Source organism: Spermophilus citellus (genome assembly GCF_964194105.1).
Source record: "Spermophilus citellus genome assembly, chromosome: 14".
Taxonomy (NCBI): domain Eukaryota; kingdom Metazoa; phylum Chordata; class Mammalia; order Rodentia; family Sciuridae; genus Spermophilus; species Spermophilus citellus.
The window spans coordinates 81658627-81686439 of record NC_138194.1 but is presented as its reverse complement, the minus strand read 5'-3'; positions in this window follow the sequence as shown (position 1 = coordinate 81686439).

The window sequence follows — 27813 nt, the reverse complement described above, 5'->3', positions numbered from 1 at the left end:
ATTTTGAAGATCTTCATAGGGATCCCTTGCCACCAAGTCTTCAGCTGAGTACTGATGAACACATGTGTCTTAGTCATCTTTCTATGGCTATGACAAAATGCCTGAGAAAGCAGATTAAAGGAGGTAAGATTTATTCTGGATCACAGTTTCAGAAGTGTCAGTCCATGGTCACTTGGCTCCATTGACTCTTCCTGTGAGGAAGCAGATCATATGATGGACAGCTGTGACAGGGCCAAGATGCCAGGAAGCACAGATAGAAAGTCCAGGGACAAGATATATCCCCAGTGGCCTACTTCCTATAACTAGAACCTGTCTTCTGAAGTTTCTACCACCTCCCAATAATTATATAAGCTATAAACCCACCTGTGGATTAAAACACTGATTAAGTCAGAGCCCTTCTTTTCCCAAGAACCCCACTTCTAAACACTGCTGCATCGAGGATTGAGCCTTCAACATATGAGCCATTGGGGATATTCCAGATGGAAATCATTAACAACACTGATGTGGAAACTGCTCGAGTGCAGGGAAAGAACTACCTGAAAAAATTAGAGGGCTGTCAATAGTTACCACCTCCGCAAATCTCAGTAGAAACCCCAATAATTCATGGGGTATTGCATAGAGTTTTCCAAATGTGTTTGCCTCAATAGTGGTGAAAAGGTAACTCTAGGCTAAATACTTCTCTTGCATCAAAGCAAAACCTGAAAAGATCAAACTGTTTGGTCCCCATCATAATATAATGTTTTAAACCCAAGGATAAAGGAAAAAAATATTTAAAATAATCATAGATAAAAATCAAATATTTTACAGTGTCAAAAATAAAGATGAGAACAGAATTCTTGGGAATAATATAAACAAAAGTCAGTAGAGAAACATCTTAAAATTAATGAAAGAGAACACTTCTCATCTATAATTCTATATCCAATGAAAATATCTTCCAAAAGCAAAGGTGAAGGAAGAATTTTCCAGACATAAAATAAATAAAAGAATTCCTCAGTAGCAGAATGTCCTACAAAAAAATATTAAAAAGAAGTCTAGCAGGAAATGATAACAGATAAAAACTAACATTTCTCTCCTCCCTCTTGAGAGTGGAAGATGGAAATAGGATTATCAACGTTTAAGTATAGAGGATGCCTCTATTAAAATTGTAGCTGAATTCATCAGACTTTTTATAAATAGCCTCAAGACTGATGAATTAGCTAAAATAACTCAGAACTGTAAAGTAAATGGTTCTATTTTGGGCCACATAACAAGATTCTACCAAAAACTATTGTCTTTTTAGGTTTCATATGTGAAACAATCATGATAGTGCCTAGAGTCTCTCCCAAGGGGGACTGCGAATGACCAAACCATACAGACCACTTTTGCACAGCATTAATCTCCTATGGACTTGAGTCGTCTCCTAACACAACACAAGACCCTAATGTATTTTATCAATCAGTACTCATGGGTGTTTATTATGTACCAGGCACTCTTACACAAAGTGAATGAGATAGATAAAATTCCTGTCTTAAGGATTGTATATTCTTGTGGACAAATCTGACAATAAAAAGGTAAATTAGTCATGTAATTTCAGATAGTGATAAGTGCTTTGACAAAAAGCATTGTAATGAGCACAGCGTAGTGGATTTGGTGCTGTTATTTTAAGATGGGAGAGATCAGGCAAGATTCCATTGAGGTGACACAAGGGAACTGAGTAATTAAATTAAGCCTTTATACACTGTTTCTAACTTATAAGTTAAATTATACTGTAAGAAGTAATCAGATGCATCTCGGGAGGCTGAAGCAGGAGGATCTTGAGTTTAAAGCCAGCCTCAGCAAAAACGAGGTGCTAAGTAAGTCAGTGAGACCCTGTCTTGAAATAAAATACAAAAAAAAAATATAGGGCTGGGGATGTGGCTCAGTGGTCGAGTGCTTCTGAGTTTAATCACCGCGCCAAAATTTTTTTTTTAAATGAGTAATTAGATAAATTCTGTAACACAACTTGTCTGGTGTCCTCCAAAAGTTACTATCATTGATTGAGGGAGGGTTTAAGAAGGAGAGGGGAAATGGAAGTTGGGAAGGAAGAGAGTGTGTAGACAAAGAGGGAGACAGAGAAAGATATTGATTCAGAATACTTTTACCAAATTAAAAGAAACTTAAGAGACATGACAATTAAAAGCAATGCATACACCTCAAAAGGCTCTTCATTACTAAACAGCTAGAAAATTACTATACATATTTAGAATGGCCCAAATCCAGAATAAGTATATGGAACAACTCTCATTAATTGCTCCTGAGAATGAAAAATGGCACAGCACTTTGGAAGTTGTAGTTTCTCAGTAAACTAAATCAACTCTCTATATATGATTCAATAATTTCTCTCCTTGGCATTTTTTTAAATGAGTTGAAAACTTTTGTCAACACAAAAACCTTCATTTGAATATTTCCAGCAACTTTATTCATAATCACCAAACCTTGGAAGCCATGAAGTGCTTTACTAGGTGAATTGATAAACGGTGGCACCTCCAGACAGTGGAAGAGTGTTGCTAAAAAGAAATAATGTGCTGAAAACATGAGCTATCACGACATGAAGACGTGGAGAATCTTAAATGAAAAAGCTAATCTGCAAAGACTGCATATATCCCATTCCAATTATGTGGCACAAAGGCAAGACTATCCAGACAGTCAGAGGCCAGTAGTTGCCCAGGACTAGAGGAGGTATCCCTCAAAAGTTTCTGTGTTAATGCAAGAATGTTCACAGGTGAAGTGATTGGATTGCAAGAGCTGCAACCTAATCAGTTTGTCCTAGTTTGAATGGACTGACTGGGTGTTCACTGTAGCAGATTGGACATGACTGGAGGAGGTGGATCAGTGGAAGTGTTCTCTGGAAGGGGGCAGCTTCCCTGTGCCACTCTTCTCCCCTGTCCTCTCTGCTTCCTGATCCCATCATGAACTTAGCAACTTTCTTCCACTGGAAACTTTGTCCATGATGTGCTGCCTCACCTTGAGCCAGAGCAATAAAGTCAGCCATCTATGGACTGGGACCTCTGAAACCATGAGCCCCAAATGAACTTTCCCTCCTATAAGTTGTTCTTGTCAGGAATTTTGGCCAAAGTGATGCAAAAGCTGACTAAAACAACAATGGATGATGTTATCATACGGTTGTCCACATCTATAGGATGTACAAGACCAAGAGTGAACTCTAATGTCAACAATGGACTTTGGACAATAATGGTGCGTCAGCATAGGTTCCTCAGTAGTAACAAATGTGCCACTCTGGTGGGGATATTGATAATGTGGGAGGCTATGCACATGTGGGGAGAGGAGAATGTGAGAATGCCTATACTTTCCACTCAATTTTCCTGCCCTAAAAACTAAAATGCATATTTTAAAAAACTAGAGAGAATTTGAATATAGACTATGTATTAAAGATAATATTAGTCCAGACATCACCAAACTTTGTAGTTTATGTGCCATTAATGTATAAGCATCTTTTTGTATTTTTAATTGCTTTTATTTTTAAATACATGACAGCAGAATGCATCACAATTCTGATTACACATATGGAACACAATTTTCATATCTCTGTATATAAAGTATGTTCATACCAATTGATGTCTTCATACATGTACTTTGGATAATGATGTCCATCACATTCCACCATCATTGCTAACCCCCTGCCCACTCCCTTGCCCTCCCACCCCTCTGCCCTATCTAGAGTTTGTCTATTCCTCCCATGCTCCTTTTCCCTACCCCACTATGAGTCAGTCACCTTATATCAGATAAAATATTTTCTATTTCTTTTTTTGGGATTGGCTAACTTCACTTAGTATTATTTTCTCCAACTGCATCCATTTACCTTTGAATGCCATGATTTTATTCTCTTTCATTGCTGAGTAATATTCCATTGTGTATATATGCCACATTTTAAAATTCATTCATCTACTGAAGGGCATCTAGGTTGGTTTCACAGTTTACCTATTGTGAATTGTGCTGCTATAAACATTGATGTGGTTGTGTCTGTAGTATGCTGTTTGTAAGTCCTTTGGATATAGACCGAGGAGAGGGATAGCTGGGTCAAATGGTTGTTCCATTCCAAGTTTTCCAAGGAATCTCCATACTGCTTTCCATATTGGCTGCATCAATTTGCAGTCCCACCAGCAATGTATGAGTGTGCCTTTTTCCCCACAACCTCACCTGTGCTTATTGTTGTTTGTCTTTATAATAGTTGCCATTCTGACTGGAGAGAGATGTTATTTCTAGAGAAGTTTTAATTTGCATTTCTCTAATTGCTAGAGATGATGAACATTTTTTCATATATTTGTTGATTGATTGAATATCCTCTTCTGAGAAGTGTCTGTTCATGTCCTTGGCCCATTTATTGATTGGGTTATTTGTTTTTTTTTGTGTGTGTGTGTGTGTGTTTAGCTTTTTGAGTTCTTTATATACTCTAGAGATTAGAGCTCTATCTGATGTGTGAGGGATAAAAATTTGCTCCCAAAATGTAGGCTCTCTATTCATGTCACAGATTGTTTCTTTTGCTGAGAAGAAACTTTTTAGTTTGAGTCCATCTCATTTATTGATTCTTGGTTTTAATTCTTGCACTATAGGAGTCTTATTAAGGAAGTTGGGGCCTAATCCCACATGATGAAGATTAGGGTCTACTTTTTCTTCTATTAGACGCAGAGTCTCTGGTTTAATTCCTAGGTCCTTGATCCACTTTGAGTTTTGTTCATGGTGAGAGATAGGGGTTTAATTTCATTTTGTTGCATATGGATTTCCAGTTTTCCCAGCACCATTTGTTGAATAGGCTATCTTTTCTCCAATGCATGTTTTTGGTGCATTTGTCTAATATAAGATAATTGTAATTTTGTGGGTTAGTATCTATGTCCTCTACTCTGCACCATTGGACTACCAGTCTGTTTTGGTACCAATATCATGCTGTTTTATTACTATTGCTCTGCAGTATAGTTTAAATAATGGTATAGTGATGCTACCTGCTTCACTCTTCCAGCTAAGGATTGCTTTAGCTTTTCTGGGTCTCATATTTTTCCAGATGAATTTCATGATTGCTTTTTCTAATTCTATGAGGAATGCCATTAGGATTTTGATCAGAATTGCATTAAATCTGTATAGTGCTTTTGGTAGTATGGTCATTTTGATAATATTAATTCTTCCTATCTAAGAGCAAGGTAGATCCTTCCATCTGTTGTGATTTTGTATACTCAGCATCCTGTAGGCTTCTTAAATTTGGATTCCCAATTCATTCTTCATGTTTGGAAAGTTTTCTGATATTATTTCATTGAATAGATTGTTCATTCCTTTGGTTTGGACCTCTATGCCTTCCTCTATATCAATAACTCTTAAATTTGGTCTTTTTATGCTATCCCATATTTCCTGAATGTTCTGCTCATGGTTTCTTACCATTATCACGGTGTGGTCTATGTTCTTTTCAAGATTATATATTTTGTCTTCATTGTCTGATGTCCTGTCTTCCAAGTAGTCTACTCTGTTGGTGATGCTTTCATCTGAGATTTTAATTTGGTTTATTATTTATTTCATTGCAAGGATTTCTATTTTGTGGTTTTTGTTTTTTAGCACCTCTATCTCCCCATTGAGGTGATCTTTTGCTTCCTGTATTTGTTTATGTAGCTCCTTGTTAAAGGGATCTTTCACTGTCTGTATTTGCTCTTTTATATCTTCATTGAGCTCACAGAACATTTTAACCATGTACATCCTAAACTCCTTCTCTGTCATTTATTCTGCTGTGACTGCCAATGATTCTAATGATGTGATGTCTTCATTTTGGGGGGGCACTTTCTTCCCTTGTCTTTTCATGTTGCTCATGTGTCTCCCTTTCCAGCTCTGTTGGTCTAGATTGTTATTGTTTTTACCCTATAGTTTTGTAGTGCTCTTGTAGGGTTCCAAGACCTCTCCTTTGTGGGGAAGGACAATGTTAACAGATCCCCATATCAACAATATACCACCTACGAACAATTTGTTGTTATTAAGGTGTTTACAGTTTAGTCTCAATGTACAGAAATGTTGGATTCAATTATTATCTAAAATATAATCAGTAGTTTTGTGAAAAGGTTTGCAGTTTCTACCATGGACAATAAGCTGGGGGTGGGACTTAGGACGATATGCTGAGGCGGTAGCATGTGAGGATATAGACTTAATATAACTTAGCAAGTGTGAAGAGGAAATCTAATGAAGAGGCTTAGTAGCAAGAGAATAGACAGGAAGTAATTTAGTGTAGGTAAGTATGAGGGATGACAGTAGAGTACATAAAACAACACATATGTATTTAGAAAAATACAGATGTTAAAACAGTAAAATTTGGAGGGGGAAAGAAAAATGAAGGAATAAAAAGGAAAAGAAAAAAAGGGCATATACAACACCTCTATATTATATTAGTCAAATGACGCAGTCTTCAAAGTCCTATTTCATGCAAAGTTCTTGGTTTCAGATACGTTGGGGATGTGAGGGCCAGAAGATAGAGGGGTAGAAGAGAAAAAACAAACAAAAAAGTCGAATTAAGAAGCCAGCGTTGTAGCTACTTTAAGATCCGTATGTTTCCTGCTTCTCTTCTCATCCAATAGGTAGGGTCATCTGTTGTAAGCTGGTGTCTCTGCCCTCTGGATGGTGGAGGTAACCAGGGTGGGAAGACTGGTCCTGGTGCATGGCTCCTGGATGTGGGGAGTGGCAACCGCCAGTCCTTGAACAAAGACTGCACCTCATGGGTCTCTTTTTGAGAGGGCTCGTATGACTTAAGTGCCCGGTACTATCACCTCTCTTGCCTGGAGGTTTCCAAGGTTCTGGTCTCTCTGTTAGGCTCCAGACTTTAGGCCGGTCTCTCTCTTCCCTAGCAGTTCCCAATTGAGGAAACTCTCACCCCTGGGCTCCCGTGGGCGGCTCCCTGGTCACACTGCACACCTGTGTTGGGCAGCTACTGTGTTGGGTTACTGCTGCTGGGGAGAGGGTAAGGTTGGAAACCTGGTACCTGGCCGCTGGAGAGCCAACGTGGCAACTGCCCCCAGCTAATATGGCGAGAATGTTGAGCCAAGATGGCGGCGGTCTGCTTTCAGCACTTAGGTGTCTGGTGAGGTGGAGGAGCCTGGTGAGGTGGAGGGAGCTGGGCAATGGCATTGTGCTGTGGGTAGGTAGCAGCTGAGTGTCTTGCTTAGGAGCAGAGTGAAGTCTTGGAGATCTGCAGATGTGTTGATAGGTGATTCTGCTAAGGTGCTCCCCGAGTCTTGCATGGGCTAGAACTTCAGGCTGTGGGTCCTGCTCCAACCCAGGGCATCCTGCTTGAATGCTGAGGCCCAGAGACCTGCGCCAGGTCACAGTGCTGGTGATTTCTACCAAGAGCAGCTGGTTAGGGGTCCTCTAACACTCTCAGAGATGGAGTATTCCCACTGGGTGAGATCTGCAAGTGTGGTGGCACTGGGCACGGGGTGGCTCACTCTCTTCCCGCCACCAGGTTTTCCCCATCTGTATCAGCATCTTTTATAGCATTTCTGGACAGAAATATGCCAGTTGCATGTATTAAAATTTTCACTGAACATTTAGTATTTATGTCTTAAAAATTTTAAAGCATTTCAAGGTTAACAAGTTGACAAAAATATTTGTATTTCATCCTTCAATAACTTATTAATAAGATGTATGCACATGCTAAGTAATGCATAGCTTCTCAAATCTTGAAATCAGATTGGACACCAACATCCTTATATCTTGTTCCAAATTGATTTTGTAAGATGCATGCTTTTTATCAAAGCAATCACCCCAAACTCAGTTTTGATATGGCATGATCAAAAGGAATCTAATACTGGATCTGTAAACTCTGTTGAGCTAGGGGTTCACACAGCATCTGATAGGTGTCAAATATGGCTGTTTTCCTAGAAAATTAAAATATGTCAGCTACAGACCCCTGGGTACCTTGACATTAGTTTGGGAACTGCTATATAAGGAATTACTGTAAATTTTCTTAGATTGGCTAGGTAAAAGAATGTGTTTTTAGGAAATCTGTGCAAAAGTATAATATCTTTTGAAATGGTTAAATTTAAAGAACTATTTTAGCTAGATAAAAGTAAATGTGACATTGCTAACAGTAGTTGAAAATAGATGATGAAGATTGGAAATATTCAGTTTTCTCAAATATTAAAAATGTTGATATTTAGTTATTATTAATATGGAAAATATTAGGGGAGAGAGTTTTGTAGCAAAAAGAATAGCACAGCTCCTTACTATCCACGTCTTAGGACAAAGTAAGTCACATCTGCATCATTTGGGCCTTGACTCATGTGAAGTGAGTAAGGCATTTACCACAGTTGACATTTAAGGGGCCACAGGTGTCTCTGTGATTGTGATTAATTATATTTTAATGCAGTTTTTTTTAAACTAAAGCTAAAACCACTAAACAAAAATACCAAAAATTTAAATACAGATCAATATGATTGCTGTTTTATTTTACTCCAATCTTGAATATAGTTTAGTGTTTAGCCTGAGCTCTTGGCATTGTAGGAATTCTCAGCATCTGGCTGTAAATGTTGAAGGATTAAGACTTAGAGACATTTTCACATTACAGTGCTTTTCCTATCCCAAATTTACTCCCATATTATTGAGATCTCACTTTACCGAGGCAAAAGTGAAAACCTAAGACACAAGGGGGAAAATTAAGCTTGAGTATCTAGAATGGTACAAAGAAATACTCAGGCTAGAGAGCTGGAAGAGTCAGTAATCCCAGAGGAAGCCTTAAATAAGGAACCCAGAATAATTCCCTTCTATTGCAACAGTGACCGTTTCATAATTCAGTATTCTTTAAGAGCCTGATTCTAGTGACATTCTAATATTCTGCCATGTAGGTAGAGGCACTATCATTGATTTAATTGATCTAGCCATTTATTGCAAATTGTCATTGTATTTTTTTTTACCTGTAGACATAATACTGTAATAAACATCTGTCTCTAAAAAATTTTACTATATTCATTTCAGTTTTAGCAAAGTCTGTAACAGTCTTCCAGTTAAATTTACCCTATAAGAAAATGATAACTATATTTAACAGAATTAATTACTATGTTTGTATTATTTATGATATACCACACTCTTGCAGCAAATATAATGGACTTTGCTTTATCCTTTTGTTTTTGCTAAATTGCCATCTCTATTTTTTGACATAGTAGGAAAAATATGATTATTGTGCTTAGAGACCAGGAAACTTACAAAACTTTTCCTTATATTAAATTCTGTGATTAATGTGCATTCTGGTGTCAGGGATTCAAGGCAGTGAACTATAAATGATGGATGGATACGAAAACACCTGCTACTTCCTAATGTACAAAAAAAAAAAAAAAACTACACAGAGCTCTATTTTGTAGAAAAACAAACATTGGATATCTTACATTGATATAAAAACTTTCTATTAGAGAAAAAACTTTAATTCCTTGCAAACTACAGATTTTTATTCATTTTTTTTAATCATGACATGTATCCACTGGGCATGAGTTTGCTGGGCAGGTGATTATTTGTTGCTTCAAAAGGGAACAAGTAGAAATGAGGCCAGGAGCAGATCTCAAGGACAATCTCATCACTTGCTCCACTTCCCCTGTAAGTTTTAACTAAGGAGAAAAAAAAGTTACAATAAGTCAAATGTTGAAAAGCAGCAATTTTATAATCCAAAGCACAAAGTTTACTGTGGGAAGATAATGACTTAGGCTAACAAAGAAATGGGGCTGTGGATTTCCTTTCGGATTAAAAGTCACTTATACAGTAAGAGATTGACTTGAATTCCTGCCCACCTTGGGGAGTTGATGAAAGAACAGAGATGGCGGAGACTTGGACAATCCGTGAGAAGAAAGGCTGTTTCTATTTTGTCTGATGCAGTGGTTCTTAAGTGTAGTCCAGGGACTACAGCATCAATATTATATAGGAACCTGTTAGAAATGCAAATAACTGAACTCTATCCTCAACTGCTGAGTCAGAAATTCTGTGAATGGGGTGCAGGAATCTGTTTTGCCAAATCTTCCAAATATCTGGTGTACATCGAAGTTGAGAAATACTGGCTTACCCATGGGGGACGGAAATATAAGACATGGTCCTGGAGACAGAAAGCTAATCCTGCCTCCTGAGTCTGAGGAAAAGTAAATCATGCTGGGACTTAGTCCAATGGGTATCAGGCTCTCACCAGCCAGATGACTTCTCTTCCCCTGATGGAGGAAGAGGGGGAAAGAATCACTTCTCTGTAGTCAAAGGGGAAAGCTGAGGAGGAAAGGAAATTACTACTACTGGGAGGGAACTGGCTGTTTATCTGATCCTGAGGGAAACCCAAGCACCTGTCCATCAGTAAGACATGAATAACTTAAGGGAGCTCTGAGCTTGGCTCTACTGCTGTGTAGATGTGGCTTTCCCTCTGGCCACTTTGACCAGCATTCTGCAAGATGCATGATGTTTTTTTGGCTAGTAACACAATATAACATTAAACAAAATAACAACAACAAAGACAGAACTATCTCTAACAGTCTGCTTGAGAGGTTGCTTAAAATATATTAAAAAATTTTGAAAATTACAAAGTATACAAAACCTAGTGTGAAGAAGTTTCCCTTGCCACAGAGTGTCTGAAAAAGAAAGAAAGAAAGAAAGAAAGAGGAAAGAAAGAAATAGATGTCCTAATTCTAAATGCACAGAAAAAAAAAAGGAAGAAGAATTGAGAAGAGGGACAAGACTCCAGCCTGGATAAAGAAAAAGTGCATTAAAATGTAAAGAGAAACATCTAAAGGAAATTATTGTACACCAATTTTCTGTCAAATATTTAAGCATTTGCTGTCATTTAAATGTTCATTCTTGGGTAAAGATAAGTTGCTAAGGCATAGTTAAGAAATGAAAAATAAAATTATGAACTTAAAATTGAATTACTCCAAACTTTGTTTTCCTAATTGAATGCTTATAATTCATTAAGTGATACTAGAAATACTATGATGTTTCTATTACCATCTAATGAGATGTTTGCATGATATCCTTTATATTATATAAGTATGTTTATTTACATAATATTCTCACTATATATTATATTATTTCTATCATCTAATTCTATTTATTTATATGATTAATCATATATATGTGATTGTATATACATACAATATATGTATATATATCATAGATAAGCTTGAAAATATTAAGTTAAACAGAGTTCAACAGCTTCCTTCTCTGTAGAACTCCTCAAAGGCTTTAGATATAACAATGTGCAGTTTACAAAAGTGTGTAGCATTTATCAACATTGTTTCATTATGGAATTTTTATTTCCCTATACATCTATGATGTCTGAACAGAATCAGTTTAGGAAGTGATCACCCATTTTTTCATGTCTTTGAGACACATATTTGTGTCTTTTCAGACTAATGTATATTGATATGGAAAGTATAACCATCTCTTGATTATTTGAATTCTCAATCAAATAACAGGTAATTACTAAATAATTGAGAGTTGAATATAAATTTCACAAATTCATTCCTCTATTATCACACCTGGATGTTTTGATGTTTCAGCCTTACTTACCTCCTTGGTTTCAGGGCTCATGAAATTGATTTTAGATCCCAATTTAACAACTATTATTAAGTACTTACAATGAATTCTGAAGTTCAAATGGAGGTAGATGAGTCCAGGCAAATAAAATACAATTAAAAAATACATTTCTTAAGATACTGGTAAACCATATATTAATATCCAAACAGTGTGAAAAAGTACTTTATCAGTCAAAATCAAGTGGGAAATTTTTGTTGTTGTTTGTACTGGGAATTGAACTCAGGGACACTCGGCCCCTAAGCCATATCCCCAGCCCTATTTTGTATCATTTTTAGAGACAGGGTCTCACTGAGTTGCTTAGTGCCTTGCTTTGGCTGAGGATGGCTTTGAACTCTTGATCCTCCTGCCTCAGCCTCCTGAGTCCCTGGGATTATAGGCATGTGCCACCGTGCCTGGCAGAAAAAAAAAAATACTTCATTTGAAAGCTTCATACATTCTAGACCTGAGATGGATATGAAGTTTTTCTTCTGTTATTTATTTCATCCCTTTTGTGTGCTGGTGAAAATGAAAGAAATATATTAGAAAACAGGGAAAAAAAGTAGCAACTTCAGGGTTTTTGGTTACCAAAAATGTCAATCTGTTATGGTGATCTTCCTCAATGCCTGTGAATATAGTAAAAGAATAAATCTTCCTGCCATATGAAGTCCCAGGCAATAACCACCAAAGAGGACAGAAGCATGGTGGGTATGAGTCAGATCACAATCAGCCTTGACTGCTTCACAAGCTTGGAATGTATCACTCAAAGAATGTTAGAGATTGATGACTGGATTAACGTTCCAGAAAGATAATTCCGGAAGGGAAGTAGAACATGTATTCAGTAGAGAAATAATAGTGGAGACAGTAAAGTTGGTCTGGAGACAATCGCATGGAGGGAAATGCTTCAGGGGTGAAGCAGAGCTCGAAAGTTAGAGTGAAATTTGAGGTTGAATGGAAAGGAAGATGAGTTTTGCACAGAGGAGTAAAAAGAAGTTCGTTTTTCTTTAATTGCATAAATGTCTATGTTATTTAAATATTCTAAGATAATAGTGTACAAACATTAAAAGTGAAACATTTTTTAAAAATTATATTCTTAAAAAAGAGAAGATTGACTGAGGACCTACTAGGCTGTGTATCATGGTAAACTGAAGCAAATATATATATATATATATATTTATTTTAAGTTTAGTTGTCTTTTATTTTGCCGGCTTTAACTGAAATAACAGAGAGAGACTGAGAGGGAAAGAAGAGTGAGAGAAATGAAGGAAGGGATGGAAAGAGGGATAGGAGGTGGAGAAACAAACCAGAGGTGTTTGGGTGAGTATGCAGTACTGGTATGTGAGTTCAGTTTTACACATATTTAAGAAATAGAAAAAGAAAGAAGAAAAGGTGGTTCTAAACATGATATGATGGGCATCTCTGCCCTTTGGACTCCGTACAACCATGTGATTTGCCCTGGTCAGTGAATTATGGGAGAATGGAGCATGGTCCCCCGCATTCTTTTTCTCTGCCACAAAACTTAGCTGTGTTCAAGAAGAGACTGTTCTGTTATAGTTGGTTCCAGGGTCAAGACCACGCAAAGCACTGGGCTGTGCGGAGCTTGATGCTGCCCGCTGGGCTTCTGATGCAGCTTACCATGGTGCACAGCCTGGATGATCCTCAGTTGATTGTGTTCCCTTTCAATAACATTTAATTTTTAACAGTGTTTGACTTTTAATACTTATACACTATTGTCTTAAAATATTTAAATAATATAAACTTCTTTTGGGGGGCACTAGAGATTGAAACCAGGGACTCTTAACCACTGAGGCACATCCCACATCCCCAACCCCCACCTTTTTTTTGGAGGCAGATCTCACCAAGTTGTTTAGGTAAACCTCGCCAAGTTGCTAATTCTAACTTTGAATTTGCAGTCCTCCTGCCTGAGCCTCCCAAGCCACTGGGATTACAGGCATGCGTCACCCTGCATCTGGCTTAGACATTTATATAATTAAAGAAAAATAAATTTCTTTTCTCTTTTCAAAATTCATCTTACTTTTGAGGAGGGACCACTAACAACAAACTTCATATACCATTGTAAGTGGATTAACATGTTGCAATACACTTAAGTGAAATACGTACTCTAATCATATAATATATATGTAATATGTTTATGTTATATGTTGCATTTCCTTTTACATTTAGTATGCCTTGAAGGTAATCAAATAAAAAACACACAGCTCTTATTTAAATCTTTGCATAACATAGTATCCTCTCATAAGAATTTAATACTAGGTAACTATGACCCTATTTATAGAGATGTAGTTGAGTCCAATTTTTCTGCTCAAAGAACAACACATAATAAATGTGGCCGGTGCCTTTATGCACACCTGTAACCATTTCTCAAGGTTAGAATCCTGGAAGTAGAATTACTGAGTCAAGGAATACGCATATTTAAAAATTTCAATGCTACTGCCAAACTGCCCTCCAGGAAGTCTATTCCAATTTATAGTCTTGTCAATAGTGGTCAGAGTCTCTAACATTTTCTTTCCATTCCCTTTGCCCAAGGGCTTAGATTTTTGCTTTCCATTTATCTTGAATAGCACATTTGGGTGTGAGGGGTAGGGGTAGAATTTTAAATAATCCACATTTTCTCACCTTGTACTTTTCACAATGTTTCTCATCATCTTTTTAAAAAGAGTTTTAATTTTATTTATCAGTGCCTCATTACAAAATTCTTTCTTGTGAAGTTAGAGTCATTATGTCCCTTAATTAAACATACACTCATATTTTCTATCTCTCCAGGAGTGTTGTGAAGATTCCTTAAAAGCATTCTGGAGTACATGGCTACCCACATACTGCTGAGTGAAGCACTTTTCTGTGTCAGGTCGTGTTTTTCAGATACATTCATAAAGTTGTGAAGCTAGATCCATTGGTGTCTGAGAGATACCAGGACAGGTGTGCTCATAGCTATTGAGAATCGCTACTGATATGCCTATGGTAGATTCTACTGTAGAGTCTTCCAACATGAAAGCTGAATTAGAATTTTTCTAAACGATTTTTTTTGAATTTTATTTATTTATTTTTGAAGTGTTCATTGTTCAGCTTCAGAACCATAGACTTCCAGGCTTCTAAAGTAAATTGTCTCCTTCCCTCAAAGAGTTCCCTATAAACTTAGTGTTTCTCAAACCACCTTATTCCTTCAGGCTGGATGTCCTGAGGACTCTCTTTCAAGATTAATCTAATAATGAGCAATCGTGGGTTTACCTGGATTTCAAGTTTTGTGTTGCTTTCTTTATCATGTGCAGCTGAGATTTAACTTGCTCTAAAGAAAAACTGCCTCCTTTTTGAGATTTAACCAAGTAGTTTTAAGCTGGATGGAAAAACCAAGAGAAATCATACCATCCCAATATATAAACCCGAGCCCAGGTAATGCTAGCCATTCATGACCGCACACCCTTCTTTATCTTTTGCTTTGTCGTGCCTCATGGATTTTTCAGAGCCTGACACTACAGATGGTTTAGAGATTATGTCTAGCCACCAACTGATCTATCCCAGCCATTCCAACTTTTTAAATGGTTAATTGAGACCAAGTGAGAGCATCTCATTTATCAGCGGGTTTTTTTTTTTCCTTTTTTTTTTTTTTTTTTTGGTGAAGGGTAATTTTTCCTCTATTTTCAAAATAGTCTCTATTCATCTGGTTGTCAAATAGTCCTCCCTGACTATAGGCAAACAGGTTATTTATTGCCAAGCTAACTTTCTGTTTGCACAGGAAATCACTGGGAAGGTAGGCTGGGAGCCGAGCGGCGGCATCCTCAGGATCATCAGAAGCAGTGTAATATTTTGTGGCTGTCAGCTTTTAGGCTTCTATCACAGAGGAGAGGCCATCCTTCGGGGAGAACATAATGATCCCAGAATGTTGGCTGACAGGGTCTTGATCTGTGCTTTTATTATGTTCAATTTATCAGTCTCTTTTGAAAGAATTGACCATGGGACTCTTTTAAAACATTTGAAATCTTTGGATAAAAGCTCAGAGACAGGCTCTTCCTACTTCCATTAATTTCATAATCAATGATGTCAATTTGTCACTATTAATAATGTTTCCACAGCCACTTTCCCCCGTCTACCCTGAACTTAAAAGCTTCTAGATAAACTCCTCCCTCCTCCTCCTTTTTTCTGATCTTACTTTTCCTTCTTCTGCTGACTATACTCAATTTTGTTTCACTTTTTCCCCTGATCATCAAAACTTTTTATGCTCTTGGAAGACATCATGGTACAGTTTACAAAACTCAGTCTAAGATGAAATTTTTGAAAGCTGGCAGCCTGAATTATGAATGTCTGTTTTTGACTTTTTACATTTTACCCATGTGGTTCAGTTTTAGCTTCTGGATTTTCTCAGAAAAACAATATGTAAGCTTATTTTTCAATTTATCAAGAAATTCTTTTATGATAGCCTGTCTGCAAACTCTTTTGTACAATTTCTGGTACCCTATTAAACCAAAACATAAGCATTATTTTGCATTTTATGTTGTAATGAAATATCAATATTTGTGAAAATTTTAAATCTTAAAGATGGCTCAATGTGGATCAGTATACAATGGTGGTTAATCATAGCCTAGCACCAGCATGCCTGGGTTGGAGTACTGCTTTTGTAGCTTTGGGTAAATTACTTCACCACTCTGGGATTTATTTTCCTATGCATAAATAGTACCAAAATTACCATCTGAATTTATTTTAAAAATTAAGTGACAGAATGCTTACAGATTATTTACCACAATGCTCAACTGAAAACCCAATAAATTTGGCTAGATCTGCTTCTAGGCTAGAGAGAGGAACAGGCTTGCTGATCACAAAGAACCAGGAAGCCATACTGAATTACAAGCATCCTCCTTAGTACAAGGTGTAGGTGAGTGCTGAGTGGATGTTTTAGGAGCAGGGAACAGGAATACCCAGGAGTTAGATAAACAGTAAAGAAGGGCTTTAACATCCTCAAGTAGGAGAGAGACAGGGGAGAAACAGAGTTCGGGCAACCAGAGTCAAAAATTCAGGAGAAAAAACAAGGCTAAAGGAATCCAAGTTCTGAGCAGAGAGACTGGAAAACAGGAAAAGGTTTTCTGTGGAAAGTAAGAGATGAACTAAGATGTGGAATGAGCTCTGGGGAAGCCTCAGGGCTGTCATTACCTATGCAAGTCTTGCTTGAAGCAGGACCTAACACTTTATTCCCTCAAAAAGTTTTGATTCCACAAGGCACTAGTGTTAAAGCTGTTACTGAAAAATTTGTTTAAAAGAACTGGATGCTTTTATACTACCTAGCATACAGCATTCTTTTAATATTGTCTTCTCTTTTTCTCTCAAAGTCATGCTTTGGCTTTGGCCTCCTTTGCATCCAAAGTTCTAGGTCTCCAATCCCATTGGTATTTCTTTCCTCCTTCATTTCCTTATGCAAAACATCTTAACTTCCTAGGCCATGCTAATGTTATAACACTATGCCCATCGCTTAATACTGGACACCAGGAATGAAAGAGTCTCCAGGATCTGAGAACTATCTTCTTCTACAGGTAGAAGCACATGATTTCTTTTGATCACAAACATTAATTTTTTTCATGCCAAAATTATATTACTCTATGCTAGAGTTTTGCTTTAAATAAGCAAATTTGCATATCCTAAAGGAGACAACAACCCTCAGGGTCTACAGATCAGTAATAGTGAGTGACAAGAAAAAAGAAAATGAATGGTTCAAAATTTTAGCGACACTCAAGTTAACTATATTCTGACCACAACCCTGGATTTTATCTAGTATATCATCCCTCTAACACACCCAGCAATGATGGGGCAAGCTGTGAGTGAACTCAGTGTAAGTCTACACTATCATCCAATATATGAGAAGAATATTCTTCAGTGAAAGTAGGTCAGTAGCATTGGGTTAAATACGGACAAGACAGAGAAAAAGAGTGTATTTGTGCAAATAGTGGTAACACGTAGTGTTATTTTGTCAAGTATTGAGTGTTTTTTTTAAAATATAAGGCTATAAAAAATCATATGTTCTTTTTATTTAACTAGTAACTATTTACAAAAGATTAAAGGGCTATTTGTTGACCTGTCCTCTGTGCCAAATCTAACTCATGGTCTTCCACTAACCCCAAGCTGGGCAGCTTCCAAGTGTACTATTGCTCTGAATGATATCAATATCTACCCCATTGTGCAAGTTGGAAACCATTCAATGGTAGCTGTACCATGGTCTTGTAGGTTATTTAGGCTCTCCATAATGTCAGTCATCCTTCTCCCAGGTCATCTGCACACATATACTGATGCCACATAAGCACAGATGGTGTTCTGGCTAGGCAAAAACCTTTCTGAGACAAGTTCTATCCACATTTCTGGTTTTTTTTTTTTTTTTTTTTTTAATGAATGCTGGAACTACCCCTGACAACATCTATATATTCCTTTCTAAAAAACAAAAAAACAACAAAAAGAGAAAACCTTTGAATCCATTTTCTTTTTTTAATTGGGGCTCATCACCTCATTTCTCTCTACTATCAAATCCTTTTCAGAAATAATATAACTGTTTGTCACTGTATCTTCTGCAGCTAGCACCGCACCCGACACAAAGCATGTATGAAATACATATTTTTAACTGAACAAATAGGAAAGATATATATCATATTGAAATTTCTTCCCACCGAGTACCCCTGAAGCAGGCTTACTTCATCTTTGTACATGCTCCATGTAGTTTTGGCTTCTCTGCTATTATTCATGCTGTTCTTTTGTAGCCAGCTCTCTTCTCTCTTCTCTTACCTTGGCTAGATCTGATTTATCCATTAAATTCTGACTTATCTCCCCCTGGAGAACTTTTCTGACTTCCTCATACTGGGTACTTTGCCCATCTCTGTACTTTCTGAAGAACCCATAAATATTTCCGTGTGATAAACATATTTCTGGTTGCTCAGGTTAAAAGTGTTAGTTCATCTTTGACTACACTTTTTTTTACAGCCCACATAAAATTCATCAACAATTCCTGTCAGATCTGTCTTCAAAACACCTCCAGTTCCAAATCTGAGCATATTTTACTTACAACCTCCTAACCCCTGCCCCCATCTAGTCTGCGTTCTTGCTGATATTATTATAATAGCCTCCTAACTGACCTCCAGGGTTCCACCTTTGCTTCGCTACTGTCCATTCTCAACCCAGTTACCACAGTCGTCCTTGTAAAACTTGAATTATATTAATGCTAGGCCTGACACCTTCTGGCAACTCCCTATCCCACTCAGAATACATTTGAATTCCTTATTGGGGGACCAACATGCAATATGGCCACTAGTGAACCTTATCTCCTGGTATGTATATTCTTGTGTCATTTCCTCTCACATTGAATAGGGCTGAGCCACAACCAATAGTCCCTTGTGGAGATGACTCTGTGACTCCTGAGAACAGGTTATGAAAAAGACGATGGCTTCTGTCTTGTGCTCCCTCAGCTTGCCCTTTCTCCCTGGGAAAGCCAGCTGCCAGGCTACCGAAATAGTCCAGCATCCTGATGGACAGGTCTGTGTGGTAGGGAATGGAAGCCTCTGACAGGAGCCAGCCATCAGTTTCCAGCTAAGTGAGTGAGTCCACCTGGAAATGGAGCCTCCAGCCCTAGTCAAGACTTCAGAGGACTGAAGCCCCAGATGACATCTGACTGCAACCTCTGGTGAGAATCTGAAATAAAGCACCCACTAAATGATCCCTGGATTTCTGATCCACAGAATCTTTGTGAGCCAATACATATATATTGTGCTAAACCACCAAGTTTTAGGATAATATGTTGTATTATATGTATAATTATAATATATCATATGTATAAATAAAATTATATTTTAGAATATGAAATATAATATGTATGCAAATATATAATAATGTGGGAGGAGGAAAATTCAGTATACAATTGAACAAGATAATGCAATGTTAAAATGCAGAATTTATAAGTTGCTCATTGTCACTTATATTCAAAAGACAACTTGGTGCTAGAGGTAGGAGGTAGAGCTGGGTCTATGGGAGAGGCCTTCCTGTTTAGCTGAAGACATGAAATGCCATGTCCTATGCACAGGTGATGTTAGGGTTGGTGTGCATAAGTGTCTAACACAGGATTGACATATCCCTTAGGAGAATTTGCAGATGATGTAGGAGGTGGTGGAAATCCAGATGCTCTTGTTTAGGAACCAGAACAACATGGTTTTAAAGTGGCACTCACTCAGTCTCTTGCAGTCAGGTATTTCCAACACAGGTTCAGCTATGCGACTGCTCAGTATCCTTGGCAATGTTTTTTCATCTCTTATTCAAGCCTGGGTTACCCCAAAGCATACTTGAGACAAAGGCTCTTGTTTATTTGAGAGTATGATCTCATGGAAATAATTAAGGAGCAAAGGAATGAGATAAGAAAAGAGTGAAAGTCAATTCATGCATGTGTTATCTAGTGGCCCCAGGAAGGGCTTAATCCCATGGGGCCTTCACTGGAGCCTTTTTTTAAAATTGCTTTTATTTTTTAAATACATGACAGCAGAATGCATCACAATTCCTACTACACATATAGAACACAATTTTTCATCTCTGTATATAAGGTATGTTCACACCAATTGATGTCTTTATACATGTACTTTGGATAATGATGTCCATCACATTCCACCATCCTTGCTAATCCCTGCCTGTCCCTTTCCCTCCCACCCCTCTGCTCTATCTAGCGTTCGTCTATTCCTCCCATGCTCCCTCTCCTTACCCCATTATAAATCAGTCACCTTATATCAAAGAAAACATTTGCCATTTGTTTTTTGGGATTGGCTAACTTCACTTAGCATTATTTTCTCCAACTGCATACATTTACCTGTGAATGCTATGATTTTATTCTCTTTTATTGCTGAGTAACATTCCATTGTGTATATATGCCATATTTTTTTAATCCATTCATCTACTGAAGGGTATCTGGGTTGGTTCCACAGTGCAACTATTGTGAATTGTGCTGCTATAAACATTGATGTGGCTGTGTCCCTGTAGTATGTTGTTTTTAAGTCCTTTAGATAGAGACCGAAGAGAGGGATAGCTGGGTCAAATTCCAAGTTTTCCAAGGAATCTCTATACTGTTTTCCATATTGGCTGTAGCAATTTGCAGTCTCACCAGCAGTGTATGAGTGTGCCTTTTTCCCCACATTCTCACCAACACTTATTGTTGTTTATAGGAGTCTTATGAAACCATAGCCCTGAGGAATGGAAGGGGACAGCACTCACCCAACACCTCTCTTCTTCCAACGGTCAAATGTGACCACAGAGACATTAATTCCCTTTATGTATGGGTTGCTGTATTATGAATATCATTGATTCCTGTGGCACAAAAATTTTACTGTTAGCTGTTTGTGAGGAGTAGCCGTGTATTTTAAATGCTTGGCAGATTGTAAGTACTCAGTAATGTTAGCCTTGTTTTCTTTTTAGGATGATGTTTTAAGAAGGTCAGTGATAAATATCATTATTTTTATTAGAAAAGTTCTTAAAGTTTGAGTATCCTTATCTGAATTGCTTAAGACCAGAAGTGTTTCAGATTTTGGAATATTTGCATACACTTAGTGAGATATCTTGGGCATAGGACTCAAGTTTAACCATGAAATTCATCTATGTTTTGTACACCTCTTATACACAGACTGAAGATAATTTTATGCAATATTTTAATGTGACTATATTTTTGACTATGACCTGTCATATGAGATCATGGGTGGAATTTTTCCACTATGACATTGTGTCAGTATCCTATTATGGAATAGGGATGTTATTCCTGTATCAATACTTGACTATATTTTACCTCACTGATAAACATAGACATCCCTCTACATGCAGACAAATACCATTTGATTATTAAAACCAGAGTTAAAATGTAATCTTTTAAGGCACAAGCTTTGATTTAGGTACTATTATGTCTTATGACTATAAGAAAGTTTCAGAATTTGAGAATTATTATGATGTATTATAACTGTAATTTTCTTGGATTTGAAAACATATTTTCTACTTTGAGTCATTTAAGATTCTGTGTTCCCAGTTCCCAGTATTAGAAAGAAGAGCTCAAATTTGCTAGATCAATTTGCTCATTGTTTTATAAATGGGGAAAACACTCAATTAAATTTTTCTTTATTCCCCTGATTAAGGCCACTAATTATGCATTTGCTGTAGAATCATAATTGGAAGTCTTTAAATAATCATCTACTCAGTCTAACACATATTATTGCATAAAAAATCATCTAAATTTGAAATATATGGAAATATGTGTCTAAAAGGTCCACAACCTGATTTTAAAGCCAACTCACACATATGGTTGAGCAACCCACAGGTCTGGTGGACTTAATGTCCATGTAATTACCCTTGACCACTGGAGGAATAGAGCTTCTGGTCAACTGCTGCCCCGTCCATTCTCTAAGGGAACAGTGCCCACCTGCATTTCATAATGACCCCAGTGAGGCTTCCACAGGATAAGGGTCCAAGAGCCCACCAGCTAGTATACATTTGAGTTGATAGTAACCAGAAAACAGGTTTTTTTCTTTTGATAGTATTTATGTTTGCCAAATTTTGCATTTCTGACCTTTTGTTTGCCTATTACATTTTATAATTTTGATAACTACTCTTGGATGTTTGTTCAATATAAATCATTTTGTTTACCTAATTTATAATAACACTTTTTAAGTGAAAATGTTTAAATAGCATGAATCCAAATGTCTCAACATGAATTATTATATCACTATATATACTAATAATGCATATTCTAAATCCTAGAATTTGGGAGAACATTTGATAATTATACACACACACACACACACACACACACATACACACACACACACATATACACATATATAGTATATATATTATGTCAAAATAATTATGTATAAACAAATGTAAATAATTTCACTTTTGCAACCATCTGCCCTTAGATCTGGCAAAAAAATTCACATTTTTATTTAATCTATACTATGACACTGCAAAAATTCTAGTCCTCTTTTCTTTAAAAAATTTAATACATAATTCTATGTATTTCAGAAGATGAATAGATTTCATTAATACTATTCTTTTTATAAGATAATAGTCTTGAAATTAGCCTTAAAGCACCATTTTTACATACTTAACAATTTGGAAGAAATCTTTCATCTTTGATTTTAAAGTTATATTTAATAAATGTATTCACTATACTTAACTCAAATTCACTCATCTAATAATCCAAGGCTCTACTTTGATCTTAGACCTGAAATGACAAGGAAATGAGTTGAGTTCTGATCAACTTAAGAAAGTACAATTCTGAGATAAATAGATTCAGTACAAAATTCCCATCCTTTATAGCTGTAAATACTGTTTTTTTTTTTTTGTGATGCTTTTAACAAGTTTGTCATATAAGAATACAGTGCACATGCTCCTATTTGAATGGAATATACACCAATAAATTATTTGCTATTTATCTGAAATTCAGATTTAAATAGTCATCATAAGTTTTTGTTTGTTAAATCCTACAGTCTTAGCATTGTATGTTAAAATGACCACTTTTATTAAGTACATATGTTTATATACCAAGGATGGGCCTAATGGATCATGAGTTAGGAAATCTTCTGTCTAAAACAGGTAAAATGAAGACTTTCGACTGATAGCATTTATGGTAATCAAGACTGTTGTTACTTCAACTGTATTTAGCATCAGTAGTGAAATACTAAAACAACTGATTAATGTTCCAAACAAAGTTTTTGCAATTTTCAAATAAGATTTTTCAATGGATTTGTTGAGTTAGCACCTATTTGGCACTTTCCTGGAGACCGAAGTGGAATGATGGGTTGGAGAGGTGTTGGAGAGGTTACTTTTGTTAGAAATCAGGTGTGATTTTGCTTTGTCATAAATTTCATTAAAGTAGGTGTTCCTATCATCATAATGAAGGTTGCAATGAAAGTTTAAATTAACCCTTACTCTAATACCAGGCTTCTCCTTACCATTAATTTCATGTAATTGGAAGTATAAATTTAAACACGCAGCTAGAATTATTAGTTACTTTTAGTGTATTCAAAGACTCTTCTGTGATGTTTCCATTCTAGTCATTTTGTTTTGTTTTTGATGTAAAATAATTTCTCCTTCACGAAGTGGAATTTAGAACTTTTTCATGAGTCTAATGAAGGTCTCACTTCTCCACTTGGAATTCAGAAGTCTGGGGAGTAATGGGAGTATTCACAAATATTTAGCACCTGCACCTCCATCTTTCATCTTCAAAAACCTTATTTTTATTTAAGAGGAGAGTGTATGACCAAGAACAACAGTTTACAGTGTTCACTTGATTAAACAAAAACATTCATGGAATTTGAGTGGCTCCATCTGAACCAGACAGTTTAGACTGATGCAGTGTGGAAAGGATGTGGAATCACAGAAGAATTAATGTGAAGTATATGATTTTGGCAGTGGGAAGGTCCTACAAATACCATCAATTTGAGAGATTTTTTGGAAAGTATCTAAATGTGTTTACACAGCTGGATATTCCGTTTCAGCCTGATCTCTTTTCTTCATGTTTCCAGGTTATTTACAAATGTGTTTCCCTCTGCTTTTTCCTTTATGCATTTTATTTCCCAAGTTTGGGTTTTAAAATCTCAGATAGCAACATAATATTGTGAAACAGTTTCTGGAAGTTTTGGGTATTTGCATATCATCTGCCATTAATAGAAAAAGAAGTATTCAGCGTATAAACATTTTAAAATATCCTCTTACAGCTTTACCTAATCAAAGAAAACAATTAATTTGATAAAATATATTTGTTTCTAAGTGGATGATTAAGGGTTTTGCAACCTTGGGAAAGCGTTGCTAGTCTCCAAATTTTAGTCATATTCTGCAATAGCAATCCTGCTCAGTGTTTATATTTTCCTCTTTGTACATCCTTGGTTTTTGTCAGAATTCTTTAAACTTAATCTAAAGTCAGTGCGATGTAAGGGATGGAGAATGTGACGTGAATTTTAAATATCTCTGTCCTTGTCCCAGGCCCAATTGCTGGCTGTTTGATTTAGAGAAGTTATTTAACCTCTGCATGCCCCAGATTTCTCTCTTGTGAAATGGAGAGTTATTTTTCAACTGCCTTCTTCATTTAGTATCAGGAGGCCTAATGAGATAATGTGCCAGAATCATTATCCTGAATCATCTTTTTGGGGAGAATGCAAGCTCACAGGCACAAAGGCCAATCCCTGCGAGCTGGATGGAGCTTTTCTTTTCCATACAGTTACATATAGAATGAAGGATCCCATCGAAACTATCTTGGATACAAATTCCACAAGGGCATACATGTATCCAAGATAGGAAAGGGCAAAAGCTCTGTGAAATCCCAGAACGGGCAGAGGTAAAATAGAGGTGGTGGTGGAGGATGAATACAAGTACTCAAAAGGGCCTGTATTAAAACATACTGTTTATTAGCTGTAGTATTTTGTATTTTGTTCACTAAATAATTTGTTTGAATATTGCCAGGCACATTTTAGGGGCTCAATAAATAGTTGTGGATGAATGAATTGCTGAGTTTGTATTTCCAAATGCACTAGAGTTCTATAATAGACTTTGTCGGCTATGTCACCTTTAAGGGCCTTTGTTTCTTTATGTTTGAGAGGACTGTAGCACGCAGTCATATCCAGATGCAGTATTTGTGTTACACTGGATTTTGGAGTGCAATTATATTCCTGATGTTTCTTAGTGTTTGACTCTTCCAGTCTATTTCATATCTTCCTATTGACTGAGGTACTTTCTCTCTACCATTGCCTAACTCTATTCTTTAGGAAATTTCCCACTCTAAGAGCATGACATTCTGCCTTAACAAACAAATCTCTTAGCAGGCAGGAGAATAGAATACCTTGCAGCTGGAACTGGATTTTTCTCTTCAACTGAGAATAAATCTGCCTGAAAGGTCACTGTGGATGGAGTTTAGGGAATGTCTCTCTTTTGGCCCCAGAGGGAACATGTATTCCCTGGCACAAAAGTGAAACATCAAGCTGTCTCATTCTTCTAAATGAGATGAGTCGATTTTTTTTTCTTCTCTACACTGGTGGTTCTCACTCTGCTTTGGCTTGAAGCCCACCAAAGTCCCCCCTGGCTGCAATGTACTTTTACTAGAATTCCCATGACAGCTGCTGTTCTAACTTTTTAAAAAGTCCTTACTCCTTCTAAAGAAAACCTTAGTTAATAAATGTGTAAACTTGCTTTTGCTTGGACCCATGTGTCTGGCTTATGGTCACATCATCTTTTCCAGATGATAGCCATTTCAAGAACTTCACTCCCTTCTGTGCCTCCGTGCACCCCCAGGATCCATTTCCATGCATTGTGATGAAATGTGTCTGTACTTTTCTATGCCAATTTTGTAAGTTCATTTTTCCTTGAGATTTGTATATGGCATGTCTGGCAGCCAATAAAGAACAAAATAATAAGTCATGGGTCAAAGACTTCTGTTTCTGGCATTACAGAGGACCACATATTCAGAGAAAACCCTCTCAGTATCAAACACCTGAAAAATTCTGGATAAAATATTAAAGTTTATTAAAAGCATGGCTTTAGTCGTGAAGGAAAGGAAATGATCAGTGGCCCAAAATGTTCAAATCCAGATGTGTAAGCAAGTGCTACTTCTGGCATGTATTTGAGGGCAACTCCAATAATTGGCTTTCTAGACCATGAATCGTAATGGCCACATATTACTGGACGATCAGACACAAGGCTGAGAGCTCACGTTGAGTGGGAGATAACAAGGCTCATCGTGCATAAAGTGTAGACACCAAAGAAGAAGGAATGAAAACTCTCACGCAACAGAAGTCCTGCTGTGCATGGGTTTTTATCTCAATCTTGCTTCTTGGTGGAAGCAGGGAAAAACAGTTCTCCTTAGAAGATTCCTAACCACATGTTTGCATTTATACACATTTTCTGCTGGAATTTACATGGTGTATATGACTTCTCCCTATTTGTCCCCAAAGAAGTTAAAAATGTAACTTCAGGTGATTCGAAGTTGGGTGGACCTTTAATAGCAAACACATACTGGATGTTGGCAATCAGAACTAGCTATTAGACAAAACGTTATGTGCCTACCCCATTGTGCCAGGCTTGGTGGAAGGGTTGGAGGTTCCCAGGGGAGAAGCCATGGTACTGTGAGGCAGCACTTGGGAGTTGGCAGGCCACAAGTGCTATCAGTTGGCACTGCCATATTTCAGTTGTTTAACAACTGATTTGGGGAGTTTAACCTTGGACTTGGTAAGCCACTCAACTGTTCACAGTCTTAGTTTCCTTCTCTTTTCTGGCCTGTCTCCTTCACAGAGTTATAAAATAATGTCTGTGAAAACACTTTGTGAAAAAAAAAAAAAACAAGTAGCGGTCAACGAAGGTTTGGGTTTTTACACAGTTTTGCTTCAGTGTACCAGGTAATGCTTTATGGTCGGAAATCATTTAGTTAGTCCCGCAAAGTGCCTAACTGTGGAGGTTTCATATGATTTTCTCATCTGAATTTCTATTGGATGAATAGCATTTGCTGTTACAGAAAATGTGATGAAAGATGGTCAGCGAAGTATACTTTGGGGAGAAATTTCACAAAAGCGTAACTCTTTCCTTGGAACAAAGCTCTCACAAGTACTTAAAAATGGGGAGGCATGCTCAAGGTGTTAATCAGGAAGGTGACAAGCGTAATGGTGACAGTCTCAGGGGGACATTACTGAAGAGGTGCCAACATCCCAACATCGCAAGGAGCTGCTGTTCAGGCCAGTGGCCTAAAGCTGCTGAAAAGGGGTGGTGAATTGGGTGGCAGAAGCTGGGCTTCCTCTTCTCAAGAAAGGAAGCAAAAACATCAAAGGGAAGACGTGAGAGCTCATTAAAGGAAGAGATATTAAGGAAAGGTTAAACATTAAACCAAATAACAAAAGACCCCTAGGTTTCCCCACTGCACATGGACTGAACTCTATCTCTGGTATTGAGAGAGTCAAAGAAAATCCCTCTTTAAACTAGTAACCCTTTGTTTCCTTTTGTTGCTAGAAGTGGAGTTTGGGTCACTAATGGAGGTCATCCAGGGTGAGGAATTAAGCAGCCAGTGACTGAGAGAGTCCATCAAAGAGGCCTCCACTGGTGCAGAATGGAAGGTGAGGGATGCCATAGATCATTGGAGAACACACTCTCACCCGCTTCAGGATAGAGCCTCCAGGAATTTCAAACAAAAGCAGGCTAAGGAAGACATGGAGCAGAAGTGGGTGGTGCAGGAAGGGAACGGAGTCAGAGAACTAGGCTTGGAAAATGGTTTTGAATCATAAAAGGGTCCTGAAAAGA